General features: G+C 41.2%; 1 long non-coding RNA gene across 1 annotated transcript; it reads right to left on the bottom strand.

The window, feature by feature from the left end:
• Positions 1-2,620: 2,620 nt before the first annotated feature.
• On the bottom strand, positions 2,621-13,004 carry LOC128801501 (uncharacterized). Its single transcript, XR_008435195.1, has 3 exons — positions 12,871-13,004; positions 3,855-3,988; positions 2,621-2,840 (listed from the first exon to the last, which is right to left on the bottom strand). It is a non-coding gene; the product is annotated as an uncharacterized LOC128801501 (long non-coding RNA).
• Between the last annotated feature and the right edge of the window lie 1,926 nt (positions 13,005-14,930).

Genomic DNA, 14,930 nt, shown 5'->3' with positions numbered 1-14,930 from the left:
GAAATAAGGGAGAGACTATTTTTCCTCTAGTTTTCTATGTGGATTTTCAAAGCAGCAAGGCTAGATCAGGGTAGCTGGCATTTTTTTTTAATATTCTGGCTGGAAATAAAGAGAAGGAAGAGGGTGAGATTTCCCTCTCTTGGTTTTTGCTAACTCCACCTATGATTTTGGTTGCCAAAAGGTATAGGTGAGTGTTCAAACAAATAATTTTTGGGCATACTACCTGCCTCTGGAGAGGCTTGGAATAGGAAAGCAGGTAGAGCCCCCCTTCCCATTTGTATAGTGGCCAAGATGGGTCCTGCTTGACCTCTGAAGTGCTTGAGACTGAAAGGGGCAGTGGTACATGTGTCAGGCACTCTGTACTTCTTTATTTATTGTAGCAATTGCTGATATAGCTCAATACAGTTTCTTGTTTATTGACATGCAAATGATGAAATCCTGTTTCTGGTCCAATCTCACTTCTGTCCTCTGTGAGGGTTGCCCACAGCTGTTGGGCAGGTGAACCTCTTGTGCTGACCAGAGATTTTTTTCCTGGTCCCTAGAATGGAGGATCTGTTCAGAAAATCTGGTATTGAGGCTTTCCTCTGCATTTATTATTTGAGTGAACTCCTGGTCCACAATCATTCAACAGCATGGACTGGAAAATAGATCTGGGTATCTCAGTTCACCTGGTCAGCAATACAAAGGAAGTTCAGAGATCTAATGGGCAGGAAAAGATAAGCTAGCCAAAGACAGCAGAGAATGCTGGATATATTAACTCTTCCTAGACACAGTGACTCCTGAAGCTGTGATCTGTTATCTATTTTACAACAAAAGATTGATAAGAAGTTGATGTACTGAAGTACTTTTATTACTGTACATGGAAAGAGGAAATTAGCTGCAGTGTCTAACAGGCTTCAGAGAGAAAGAAATAAAAAGCCAGAGGGTATACTAGAAATTTTGTGGGCTTTTCACTGGAAACACTGAAAAATATATATATATGAACTCTTTAATGATTAAATGTTCTTTTGGATTTGCCATGGTTTAACCCCCACCAGGCACCAAGCCCTACGCAGCCACTTGCTCACTGCCCCAACAGCAGGATGGTGGAAAGAATCAGAATGATAAAAGCTAAAAAACTCATGGATTGAGATAATGACATTTTAATAAGGAAAGAAAAAGCTGCACAAGGAAGCAAAGCAAAACAAGGAATTAATTCACTGTTTCCCATGGACAGGCAGGTGCCCAGCCACCTCCAGGAGAGCAGGGACCCGTCATGCATAACGGCTTGTGGGAAGACAAGCACCATCACTCCAAATGTCCCCTCCTTCCTCCTTCTTCCTTCACTTTATATCCTGAGCATGATGTCAAGTGGTCTGGAATATTTCTTTGGTCAGTTAGGGTCACTGGCTGTGTCTCCTCCCATGCATCCCCAGCCCTCTCATCAGTGTGGCAGCACAAAAAGTAGCAAAGGCCTTGGCTCTGTGTGAGCCCTGCTCAGCAATAACAAAAACATCTCTGTATTATCAACCCTGTGTCCAGCACAAATCCAAAACACAACACCATACCAGCCACTGTGAAGAAAATTAACTGTATCCCATCCAAAACCAGCAGAGGATCCCAGGAGCTTTTGACTAAAGCAATTTCTTTGACAGTTTCAGTGCTGCTTTCTCTAAATCTCAGAGGTAACATAGGACTGATACAGCTGTGATGGAAGCAATGGGACTCAGAATTATCCTGAGTTCAGATAGATGGATTTTTCTTTGGGAAAAAACCCCACCACCTTCTGTATTTACAAAAGGAAATTACTATCCTAGTGATCTTTCAGGGAATTGTTTCTGGTTCTGAGAGTTTTTTTGCATTTGCCTCTTCACATTCTTCAGTGACAATTTGATTTTTATTTTCATGTAAGACTATTACAGGATGGACATTTGGTTTATGGAGTGGTTTATGAAAGCTTTGCTTTCCCTGAAGGAATGATGTGATCAGACTGGTTTCTGTGAGTAGTGAAGTGCAAACAACCACGTTCAGGAGAGGCCTTGCAAACCATTTTGGGAAGTGTAGCTGCATCTGAAGACTCCTCTGAGGGAGCAGAAGTGGAGAGAGTACTGTATTTACAGGCACAGTTTGTTGTTGTGCAATGAGAAATGTCTTTACTTGATAAATACTCCTGTGAGGACAGCTGGTACTGTTTGGTTTAATTTCCAGATTGCTCTGCCTTGTGCTGGTGCAGTGGCCAGAGAATTGAAGAGTATAAGCCTGACATTCCTGAATAACTTTTTAGGAAACAGAATATTACAAGGTAGTTCTAAGAGAAAGAGCTATATGGGTGGCAGTTTAAAAAATGTGAATGATAATTTTAGAGAGCATATGGCCCGTGACTGAGGCAACTTTATATTAGGGATAATTTAAAATTATTTCTTAAATATCTTGTTTCTTTGATACTTCACTTGTATTTTTACAGTTGTTCCCACTTGTAGAAGTCCTAACCTTTCTTCAGTTTTAAACTAAAAGCTTAAACTAACAGTCTCAAACTGAAGAACTTGAAATCTAAATATAGGAAGACTTTTCCCTTAGGTACCTGCTAGTACTCTTCAAATAAATGTATTTGTTTAAAAATAGAAATCCATTTTCTGCAACACTTTTTGCTCCTCACCTGAAAATCACAAATTTGTGCATTCAATGTTCCTGTAATACATTAGTCTCTTGCTTTTTAATTTTTTTTTATTTGCATGGTTTTACTCATTGTATTGTACTGTGTTGTATGTTAAAAATTTCATTAACATTTTCTTTCCTCTAAAGTAAGAGGCTTTTCTCTGCGGCTGATTCCATGAACACTCTCTGCAGGTCCCTGCTTGAACCTGGTGGGGGGAAGAAACAATCCATAATTAACCCATGACCAGATTTATGCTTTTCTGCTCAGAGTAAATGCACAGAACTTGCTCTTTCCTTGGCAGTCTCCTACCCATCTTGTGACAGTGTATATCTTTCCAGATGAAACTAGTTATAGTTATTATGGTCTGTAGAGAGGCTAGGAAGAGAAATGTATGGTCTTTCCATGCAGTAGATTCCTGGTAAGCATACTTTTTTATCATAAGGTTTTATTTTGCCATCCTATTAAAGTGTCAGATGTTTGATGGTAAAGCAGTTTTTTACAAAGTGACCCCAGAAGTATTGTGTCAGGCATATGATGTCATCTGTTACTTAACAGGATGAGAGTGTCTTTCAGACCACACTTTGCTGAGCTCCTTTGTTATATCCTCAGGTGAAGAGAACTGTGTCTGCATGGCTGCTTCTTCCCTGGTTAGACTAGTGGAAATAACCAGGTAGGACCAGCTGGACATCCTCACTGATGGGCCTGTGCCTAGGGACTCCTCCTTTGCTGGGTCAGGCTGTGTAATTCCACAGCAGACCCCTCACAACTGCAGCTTCCTGCTGTTCCATCTGCCATTGGTGCAGCCTTTTGTTTCTGGTTACTTAGGCAACAAGTGCTGCACTCCAGCAGGAAAGCGTTCTCTCTACCACTCACAGTAGGCACTCCATGCATGCTACTGCACTCCGAAATACCCATGTGCTGGAATCTCTTCCTTTTCCCCAGGTGCTTGCTGAGATGTTGTTGTGTGGGCAGCTCTGCATGTCTCTACATATTGCTTGCCCCAGAGCCCAACAACCCTCTCACCTTGAAGACTGCAGCTTTCTGTGGCTCTCTTGCAGTGTGAGGACCCTTCATCATGCCCCCATAGTCGTGGCCATCCTCTGCTCATACTACAGGATGGGATCTAGGTACCCATCACTCCCTTGCATGCCCATATCTATTTTTGAAGCAAAAGAGAGCAGGAGGGGCTAGCCACAGCACACACAGCCTCTGTCCTTACCAGCAGATTGTCAAAGCAGACCTTCCAGGTGCACTCCAAAACTTAGCTGCTTTCAGAGTGAACATGTCCCTCTGCTGGACTTCCTTTGTGCACTGTGAGAGAATGCCACCCTTGCCAGATGATATTCCCGGGACCTGCATGGGAAAGATGCTGCAGGAGATATGAAGCATAATATACAAAGGAAGCTAATTTGGCCTTGGATGGGACTTTGTAGTAACCAAGAGGTGGCAGAGCTCTGCTCCTACTCTCTACTGCTTCCATTTTCCAGTAGCTCATTTTACTGGAGTCTGGCTTCATTTGAAGCAATTGAGTCACTGCAAGGTGCTGCTGCTTATAACCCAATGCAGACATAGCTGGGCTAGCTCAGTGTGGAGCTAGGCTGAATCCAGTACAGCTTGCTAACTCTCTATCCCTGTCATGAGGAAGGTGCTGGACTGCTTCTCACCAGAGCTGGTTCCAAGAGTAGTGTTGGTGAGTGAATACACATGGGAGGATTACAGGAGCATTTGTCAGTATATGCAGGGATGTGATGAGGAAGACCAAAGCCCACTTGGAGTCTGGCAGGGGATATCTAGGACAACAAGAAAGGCTTCTACAAGTGCATGAGCAGCAAAAGGAAGCTTAGAGAAAATATGGGGTCGCTATGAATCAGATGGATGTCGTGTTGGCAGAAGACAGAAGCAGGAATTACTGAATGCCTTCTTTGCCTCATTCTCAACTGCTGAGATCAGCCCTCAGGGAAAACCCTGCCTAGGCCAAGCTATCCATACAGCTGGTTCACTGCTGGAGAATTATTTATTCTGAGCAGGCACCTTGTCCTATTGCTGTCTGTTGGGCTGAGTTCAGCTTGTCATGTTGTAGATCACATTGGTTACAGTCAGTGAGAGACAGTTTTAAAGTTACTGTACTACAGGGATGCCATTTGAGGGCCCGAGTGAGAGGTTTGAGTGCTGTAACCTGAGATAACTTGTACTTATTGCCTTCAGCTGCCTTTACTATGTTGGAGAAGTTCCCACTTGCATGGGATGGCTTCTATAGTTGTGTATAATCCCTGATCCTCTGTAGTTCAGGGTTCTTTGAAAATGAACTGAAACCCAAGAAAAGTTATCGAAATATGCCCAGCTGTAAATTGCTGCTTAGTGACAACACAAGTAGCTTGGGATGTTCCGTAATGGAAAATAGAAAACTAAGAGAGAGGCGAAATAGGAAGAGGACAAGAGGAAGAGGACTCTTGCAGCTATGCAGTTGTGATTCCAACTCCGAACTTCCCTCTTGCTCATTTCAATCTGATTTGTGAGTGTGGGGATATATTTTCTCTCACTACTTGTTTTTCAAGGTAGTTGCAGCCCGTAGGAGGGGATTCTGGCGATTCTGAGCTTAGCTGTAGTAGTACCTATCTAAACTACCTTCCCTGGAGTCTGTGGCAGTCAGTTCTCCCTGATGATGGAGGGGATATCCAATGGCATACCACTCCTTAAATGTTTTTAGGCAATTATTCCTATTTCAGATGTGAATTACAGGGGTAACTTGCTGTAGCCCCAGAAAGTCTTTGACAGCTGTGTGCAGACACTGGAAACTTGCTACAGCACACTCAGATCTCAGTGTAAGCCTTGGACACTGATTTCTGGGACCTGTCTTGCCCTTATCCCATGGAGGTCTTTTTCTCTGGCAGATTTCCTGCAGAAAAGGGAGCTGCTGCTTTGTCCTAGCTAAATAAAAGTCATTGCCAGCTCCAGTTGTATCAACCTAAGCAAGTTCATGGTAATGAGTGAGAAATTGCTTACACAGCAAGCATTTCTGTCTCAGTGTTACTGACAGATGGTTTTACTGGGGCGAAGGCTGTAAATTCTTATTACCATTGTTAAATTGTTACTTCAAAATGAAATTTGTCCCATTGCACAGATAAATAATATACTTGAGCAGAGGCACATTGAGGAAAAATGTTGGTCATCTTGCCAGTTCATCCTGTTACAGTCTGTCACTTTATTTTCACTGGCTAAAGGAGATGTGTGGTGGTGGATAATTTGTAACTTAGTTTTCAGCTTTGCAAATTCCCTATGTAACTGATGTCAGTGTCAATCCTTATTATGGGCCCAAAAAAACTTATGGGCCTAAAAAACCCCTTAAGTTTCCTGGCATACTTAGTTTTTAAGATTATTAGAATATTTTACTTGCTTTTACATGTCTATAGATAGTGAGTAAATTCCATAACTATTATGAGTAACTAGTTCCTTTATTCACCTACAGTAAACTGTGTGCTTAAATAAAGATAAGTGTAAAAAATTTTTGCAAGTGCAGTTTTGAAACTAATAGCAAATCCTGTCACCAGTGTGAACAGAGAACATCTTGGCAGAAGTTCCTTGCTAGGAGGCATTTTTGAGTTGTATGTCCTCATATAAACTGAGTATGTCATTAGATTCGTGTGGTTTTGGCACAAGGGCAGGGATCCTTCGTATCTTCAGCCAGGCTTAATGTGCATTCCCTGCAATTGCTTTCAATCTTGGCCTCATCGGTTTTTTAGCTGCTTTCCCATAGTGTACTGGAGTGATAATTTTTAGCTCAGTACGCTGACAGTTATTGATGTGAAGTTCTTAGAGCCCATAAGCCTACTTATTGGAAGCCACTTTCCTCTTCCTCAGTGTTTCTCACTGGCCACCTTCCTTTTCATCAGTCTCCCTCTCAATTTGAGCTATTAATTTTATGTTTGTTTTTGAAAAAATTTAAATAGATAAATGACGAACAGAAGCAAACAAAGGAGTACCCAGAAAATATTTGGTGAAGGTTTGGGGGTTTGTTGCTTTGTTCACATAGAAGTGATTTCCAATACAGCTGCATCTGTTTCTGCTTGAATTGTTCTTTTGCAAACTTGGCAATGCATGAGAGGGGAAAAAACCACATATTAGCTATTTTTCACTTGTGCAGTAGGATTAATTTCTATTTGCCTAGTCATAATACCTACTATTTGTGGGAACTCATGGGCCTTAAATTAGGTGTGATGGCTTCTTCTTGCTCCAAAGCTGTAATAGATTTTAATGTTAAACTTTGCAAAGAATGAAACAAAGACATCAAGAACAAATAAGAGTGTTTTCAAGTTCATAATACCTTCCATCTGACTGCCAAATTGCTTGAAGATTAACTCTCAGCTCAACTTTTTTTTCATTTTGAGAGTTATATATAATGGAAATGGTTGTAAATTACTGTTGCTAGTATAACTGTGTGAAGAATTTTCATCTGGGGCCATGTCTGGCCTGAAGTTCCTGGAAAAGACAGAGTGCACTGCAGGGTGGAAGAGAACAGTCTTATTGCTACAGAAAAAAAAGGGTTTACAGATTTTTTCTCTCATTATGTTGTTTATGTTGTTTCTAATAAGAATCATCTTGATCTGTAAAAGGACCCCCAGACTGAGAAGTGACCACACATGCCAGAAAGACACTGGAACACATCTGGGATTTTTTAAAAAATGTTTTTTTTTCATTTATCTCTTTTGTGCAGACAAAAGGCAAGTATTTTTGGTTTGTTATTGTTGCTGTTTGGTTTGCGTTTTTCCATTTTTGGTGGAGGTGATGATATTTTTAAACAGAAGTAGGTTGTTCTGTCTTCTCAGAGCTTTTGGTAGGAGTATATATGCTTCTTTGGACACACATTTTTGGGCTGGAATTTGAAGGTTTAGGGAAGATGTAGTGATGGTATTCTTGGTAGCTTTTCTTTTCTAGAGAAGGTTTCCTTGAAACAGCTAACAAAAGCTGGACAAGCTGATGGACTGAGATTGTGTTTTGCCTGCTTGATTTTAATGTTTGTTCTCCCATTTTAGTTCATTCAGTTTTTATTACTCTCTACAGTGTGTCCCTTGGGCTCTGGCTGGTTTTAGGAACTCTTACACTGTATTTCCCAGCGGCAATCAGTGCTTTATGGAAGTTAGGATTTAGCTCAGTGCTTTGGACACTATCTCTTTCTCCTGCAAAAATGGAGGCAGTCCTGGCACACCTAAATCCTGTAGGTTTACTACTGGTCCAATTTCGGGATGGCAGAATTACGCTCTTTTCTTAACTGCTTTTAAGCACTAAATTTTCTGATTCTTGGGACAAAAGTGTTGGGATGGGACCTGGTTTGCAGTTTCTTGTAGATGCTTAAACTTCTATGGTGGTATAAAACTGTCAGCTGAGGAACCAAGTCCTCATAACCCCTAAACTTGCAATGAATCCCACCACACCTCTGATGATAGATGGCTAAAAGTTTTTGAAAGGGTAGAAAAAGTACTTGAGCCTACCAAAGAGAGAATAAATGGATAATGAGTGGCAGCAGTAGGAGTTGTTTTAGAACGGAACTCCAGGTCAGGGTGACCAGGGAGCCTGGATGGAGCATAGCAGAGATGATTCAAGAGCATGATGACAATGGCATTTGCAACTCAAAAACTAGCACTGGGATCTGCTAACAGTGTATATGAGTTCTGGCCTACCATACAACTGTTAGATAACACTTTTGGAGTGAATATTGCAGTTCTGGTAGATTTTTACATGGATCATAATTTCTGCCTTCTGGCCAGAGTGCAGGTACAATAGGAGGAAGTCTGTGTGTCTGGAAACTTGATTCCCATTCCAGTTTCAAAAAACAACTAAATAAGAGGGGAAAGAAATGTCCAATGGTTAAAAATTTCGAGGCCATTTATTAACATGGATTTAAGCAACAACTTCTGCACAAGAAACTGAAATTAAGTCTTATTCTATCATTCTTGGTTTTCTTCTTTTCTTAAAGAAAAAAAAAACAAAACAAAAACAAACAAACAAAACAAAACAAAAAAAACTCTACTCCTCTACTGTTTTTGGATAATTTCACCTAGTTATTCCAGAGTCTTAGAAGATGTTAGAAGATCAGGACTAGTTCACAGTAGGTTCTTTTGCCTTCTGAAATAAGTATAAAATCACCTAACATTTCCCAGAAACTTCATTGGCATGATAAGCTCTAGGATACTGACTATCTGGAAAGTATGTAGGGAGGTAATGCCCACCATATTAATCAGATTTTGGGTTTGGGAGGCTTCTGTCAGATGCTTAGCCTCCCTGCCTTATTCTTCTGAATAGGAGATCCACCTCAGAGCATTGTATTTGGTCATCTACCTGTTTAAGGTCATTCAGAAAATCAGCCTTGAAACTCTTTGCAACCTTTTGAGCAAGTTTCTTTCTGTTGTATTTTGCTTATTTCCTACTTTGCTTCTTTGTTTCTTAAATACAATATACCACCTCTGTCTTTTTGATTTCCTGTTATATTCAAACTCCTATCCAGCTATTTATCCTATGCAGTCCCAGTCAGAACTCTGATTGTCTATATTATGTTCTCCTGGGTTATTCTCCATGTTCCTGCTATTTGTGGGAAATCTTTAAGGACTTTCATCAGATTGGCTGCTTAGTCTCCTGCATATTTCCTTCACTTGATTGTATTTTATCTTTTTCTGCACTCTAACCTAAGATTCCAGTGTGTTATCAAGATTACATTATCCCTTTGTCTTCTCTGTAGGCTTTTGTTCCTGGCCTTCAACACGTATTCAAGTTAATTCTTGTGCTAATCACAGAGGAAATAGAAGCAACAAATTAAAAAAAAAGACATTCTTGAGGGGTTAACGTTTTACTGGGAAAGGTATGGGGTGAGAGTTATACAAATACATTTCTGGCATAAGTTTCTTAAAACAGAAGGGAATTTGCCAGGGGAAGAGGTATACAAGTTAATGTATAATCAATCAATCAATAAGGATTTTTTGGTTTTAATTTAACTTGCTTGAAAAGTGACCAGCAGATTTCAGCTGGCTATGACAGATTGCTTTGGTAAATCTTTGGGAATTTTGGGGGTTTTTTGTTTCAGTTGCATTCTCTGGCAAGCACACAAAAGAGATGTTCCCTCTAACACACAGCTCTCAGCTTGGCTTTTGTATGTGGATATGAGTTTCCTTTCTGAATCTGCAAAACCTTTAAAATCTCCATTAAAATGCACTGTAAACCTCCTCTCTTTGGGAGTACCACGGATCTGTGAAAAGGGGACTATAAAAGCAAAGCCAGGATAAATAAACCTTATTCCAAATGAGTGTGGATTGGCAAGCTTAAGAATCATTAATTTTGCCTTAGTGAAAAAAGAGGAAGATGGAAATCCACAGGAGGGAATTAGGTTGGTTCAAGCAATACACCAGTGTTGTAACCCTACTCTAGACCTGTGTGCAATACACCCACAGGGAAATAAGGCTTTACAGCATGAAGATTTTATCAGCTTGCATTTCTGTGACAGCAAGAGTGCTTGTAAGTGGATGAAGCCGAAAGAATTACTTGTGGTGTTCCAAACAAGTGTCACTAAGATCTTTGTGCCCTATCTGTCTGGCCTCTATGTGCCACATATAACAAATGTATACCAATGAAAGAGGTATCTGTATTTTGGTTTGAAAACTTCTGCTAGCAAAGAGAGGCTCCAGGGCATCCTGGCTCAAGCTCCTGCAGTGAGAACAAAAATTAAAAGCTAGGCTTGACCCTTTTCACCCCAACCATAAAAAGAAAGTGAAGATCTGCTGTCTTAATGCCCTTCTCATTCTGTCAGTGCTTCTCGGTCCTGATGCAGGAAGGTGAGACAAGGAGGAGCCTCTCAGAACTCCAGGTATCTTTATTTACTTGGTTAGTTTACTTAGCACTCAACTGAAATATCTCTTCAGTGGACTGGAGCAGCGCTAGATGAGGATATGAACTGTTCAGTTTGGAAAGAACTGAGAACCTTTGGGTAAATCAGTGCTACCGAAAAAAAGTCCCAAGGACATGTGTATTGGTAGGCAAGAGATGATTGTGTAAAGATTTACACTCCATAGCTTTTCACAAAGGACACTGTGCTCCTCCACACCTGCAGCAACAGTTGAGGGCTGGGCAGGACAAGTTGTGTTCCTGCAAGGCAGAAAAACATCTTGGAGTTTCCTTCTTTTCACGTGAGTATTGTCATTTTTTTGGTTATGCCTAGCTCATGGACAAACAAGTTTATAAATTTCAAATGTGCTTCTGCAACAACAAAGAGACCTTGAATTAGAGAGTCTTAGGACTCTCCTTAGTCAAAACCATATTTTGCTTATCCCAGAGAAAGCTGAAATTTTTTGTTTCCCATTACACTGTGATTCCATTTTTACCCTTGAATTAAGCTGAAATTCAGGACTGGGTTGTTGCAAGTCCAGGAAACATTGTTTTCTGGTCATGGCTTCTGGCTAGTGGAGCAGTTTATTTGCTTGTTTTATCACACTGGGAGTGGATTTACTGGAAAGATTTGTATTTACTCCTAAGTTTTTGATTAATGCATCTTCTAATGTGTTCCTGGAGGACAGCAATTTACATTCAGCTGCATGAGGGACACAGATTTTCTGCTTTAGCCTCCTCTGTCTCAGGTTCACTTTTCTGTGATGTGCCTGGCACAGTTAGATTTTCATTGTTTGTGAGAGTCAGTTTTTGACAGATCTTTATTTACCAGCCTCTAAAACCAAATTCAGTCTACAGATCACTCTGGGATTTCATCTTGCATACAACTCAACAAATGACCCTAAGCAATACCTGTGTATGTGTAAAACAGGGGTTAAAGGAAGAGCAAAATTGGAAATGTGCTTGAGACTCTGGGGAAGCAGCAGAATCCTAGCATCTCTTTCCTAATGATGTTTCTTTGTTTGACTCTCATTGACTTTAATGAAATATTACTTCTTATCTTTCAGTCTGCAGTCTCTAACCTATCTTAGAAATACAGGGGATATAGTAATTCTATTCTCATGTGATTTTAAATACATTATCTAAAAATTTTAAGAGAACCTTTTTTTTTTTTTAATCCAGTGCAGCTGAGAAATTAAAATCCCCAAGCATTTCACTTTGCATATTTTTCTTACATTTTTAATTTATTTTAACATACCAGCTCTAAGGACCAGGAAAAAAAAAAAAAAAAAAAAAAAAAAAAAGAAATGTTTTTTCTCAATCTGACAACTCTTAATTCTGTTCGGTTTCTTAAAAGATATTTTTTAAAAATCTAATAGTTTGCTTTTCCAACATGGTGTAATCAAGTGCTTGAAGTCTGACATTAATGAAAAATAATGGTTTCTTTCCTGAATTTGTGTTCAATATTTAATATTGCATTACTAGTAGTAGTAGTAGTAATAATAATAATAATTTTAGAGAGTTTAGTCTGGTTTTAGCAGTTATGAATTACACCAGTTATATTTTATCACTTGTGGAAAAAGTGAGCTGTAGTGGTTTCCCACACATAATTATGAAGTACATAATTTCTCACATCTCTGATGACTGCTGGAAGGGGATGTGTGCACCACCTGAAGGGAGCACAGCACTTGCCACGAGCCACATGGCCACCTGGGAACAGCCCCAGGCAAGCTGCTTCCATTCTGCTAAACTCAGCCTGGAGGCACCAAAGGTGGCTCCAGCTCTGCTGGGTGATGTCTCTGGGTGGCTCTTTGCACCATGATCTCACAGTGTTGACGTGCTGGGGTTTGTATCATGCTTAAGAAACTCAGATACCTACTGCAGGCCTTCAAGATGAAAACTGTGTAATGTAAACCACCAAGATTGCCTTTTGTAGCTGCTGATACAGGTGCAGGCTGATCTGCACCTTACTCTTACCAGGGTGACCAGAGAAGCTGCCTGGGGACATCCAGGCTGCCGGGAGTATGGGGAGCATTGTGCAAGTGTGGATATGGGCTTTCACAGCAGGCCATTAGTCACAGAATCACAGAACAAGCTGTGTGGGAAGGGACCCATCAGGATCACCGAGTCTAATTCCTGGCCCTGCATGGCACCGTCCCTGAGAATCACACATCAGGTACACACATGTACCTGAGGGCATTGTCTAAATGCTCCTGGAACCCTGTCAGGCCTGGTGCTGCGACCCCTTCCCTGTGGAGCCTGTTCCAGTGCCTATCCACTCTCTGTGTGAAGAACCTTCACCTGATAATCATTGGAAACCTCCCCTGACACAGCTCCAGGCCATTCCCTTGGGTTCTACCACTGCTCACCCAGAGAAGAGATCAGTGCCCGGCCCTTTGCTTTCCCTCCTGAGGCAGCTGCAGACTGCAGTGAGATCTCCCCTCAGTCTCCTCCAGGCTGGACAGACCAAGTGACCTCAGCTGCTCCTCACACAACTTCCCCTCCAGATCTTTCACCATCTTTGCTGCCTTCTTTTGGACACTCTCTAATATTTTAATGTCTTTTTTTATATTGTGGCACCCAAAACTGTCCCCAGCACTGGAGGTGAGGCCACCCCAGTGCAGAGCAGAATGGGACAATCCCCTCCCTTGCCTGACTGGTGATGCTGTGCCTGACACACTCCAGGACAGGGTTGATGGGCTAACCAGAAGCATGAATTGTGTTTGGCCCACTTTAACAGCAGTCTGTGGTGCCAAAAGCTACTGTTCCTGGCCAGCAGTGAGGAGCACCAAGGCAGCAATTCACAAAGACAGCACTCAAATATGTGCCCAGGGGAAGCTGATGAACTGAAGGCTCCGTCTGATGACCCTTCCTGCAGTCTTTTACCAGGTCAGCAATTTCTAGATGTGTGTTTTGTTTGAGGCCTACACCATTTGGCAGGCTTTATTTCTGCTTAATTAGCTTCATGATTTAAAACTATTTGTAGCCCCCTAATGAACTGGGAAAAACCCAGCAGTTGTTAGCAGCTGGCTGGGATTTTAACAGCAGCCATGTGCACTTAGCAGAACAGCACTAAAATAGTGAGAAGAAAAGTCTGGCAGTGCTGGCAGGGGTCAGGACTTGTGAGGGCTATCCTCAGCTGTGTTAATGATCACCATGGGCACAGAACAGAATTTCAGCTAAACAGCCTTGTTAAGTGACAGTGGCAACAAAGGCTTTGACAGAAGGCCCTGCACCCTGTGAGAGGATTTGAACTAAGATGCTGGATGTGGATGGGAGCAGCTGAGGGTGTGTTCCCATCATATTTTCAACAGAGAGAAAGCGACACTCCCTAGCCCTGACAGTATTTTTGAGGGAAAATCTGTCAAAAGCTCTTAGGCATTAAGTTGCCCGGCAATATTATGCAGCCCTGTGGAGTTTCTCTGAGAGGTGGACATGGCTGCTACTGGGTGGTAGTAAATCTGCTTGCTCTGGCTGGGCCTGTGCCTTGCAGCTGAGCCCTCTGAACATGTTTTGCTCATCACCACTTCAATGCTTTCCCAGACAAAGCAACTGAGCCTGTATCCTGATTTCCCTGTGATATGGAGAAGGTGTGTGCCAATCTTTAGGAGTATGTGGCGATACAGGTGACCATCTCCCACAGCTTCAGTCTGTTTCCTTGGGTATTCCTCCTTCATGTAGTGGTTCTCAGTTATTTCTGTGATGCAAATTTTCACAGAATTATTTTGTCCCTTTTTGAAACCCCAGACCACAATTCTACTCCATCTCTCATGAAGATTTTTGGCACTAGTCTGTCAAAAGATATAATATATCCTTATAATTAAGACAGGTATATTGAAATGTAGTCTATAACACTTAATGCTCTGTTTTAACCAATCTGCAATTTAACAAAACTAAATACAGTCTGCAGTCTCAGCATGCCTACTTTTTGTAGCCAACTCTCCTGTTTGGATTATATATTCCTAAATTTAGAGGTAATGGAAAACAGTTACAATATTGCTGAATTTGTGCTTCAGTGATGACTACTTCAGGAAAAAAAGCACCATGTATGAAAGAAACTATATGTAGTCTAGTGAAAATGCTGTTTAGATATATAAAAGACTTGGCTAGCTGAGGTCTCTGTAGGAAGGCTGATGGTAGGGGATAAGAGCATTCCCTTAGATCATTCTAGCTCTTTAGGAAGCCCACCCCATCTCTGCTCTGGAGAAAGATTTTTTTTTCCCATATCGCAAACATGAATTCTTTTGTGAGAGTCAGATTATACCTTGGATGTGTGATAAAAGGTAAAGAGTTGCCTTACTGTCTGTCAGTGTGCCTTTGAGGCCAATATGAAGTACATCTGACTCTGGGTTTAGGTTTTTCTATCTATAAATGATCTTCACGTGTCCTTTTAACCCATATTTGTAGGATATTTTGGTGCCTTTGAACA

Source organism: Vidua chalybeata, chromosome 1 (assembly GCF_026979565.1).
Source record: "Vidua chalybeata isolate OUT-0048 chromosome 1, bVidCha1 merged haplotype, whole genome shotgun sequence".
Lineage (NCBI taxonomy): Eukaryota > Metazoa > Chordata > Aves > Passeriformes > Viduidae > Vidua > Vidua chalybeata.
The sequence above is the reverse complement of the archived record's forward strand: the minus strand, read 5'-3'. Positions and strand labels throughout refer to the sequence as shown.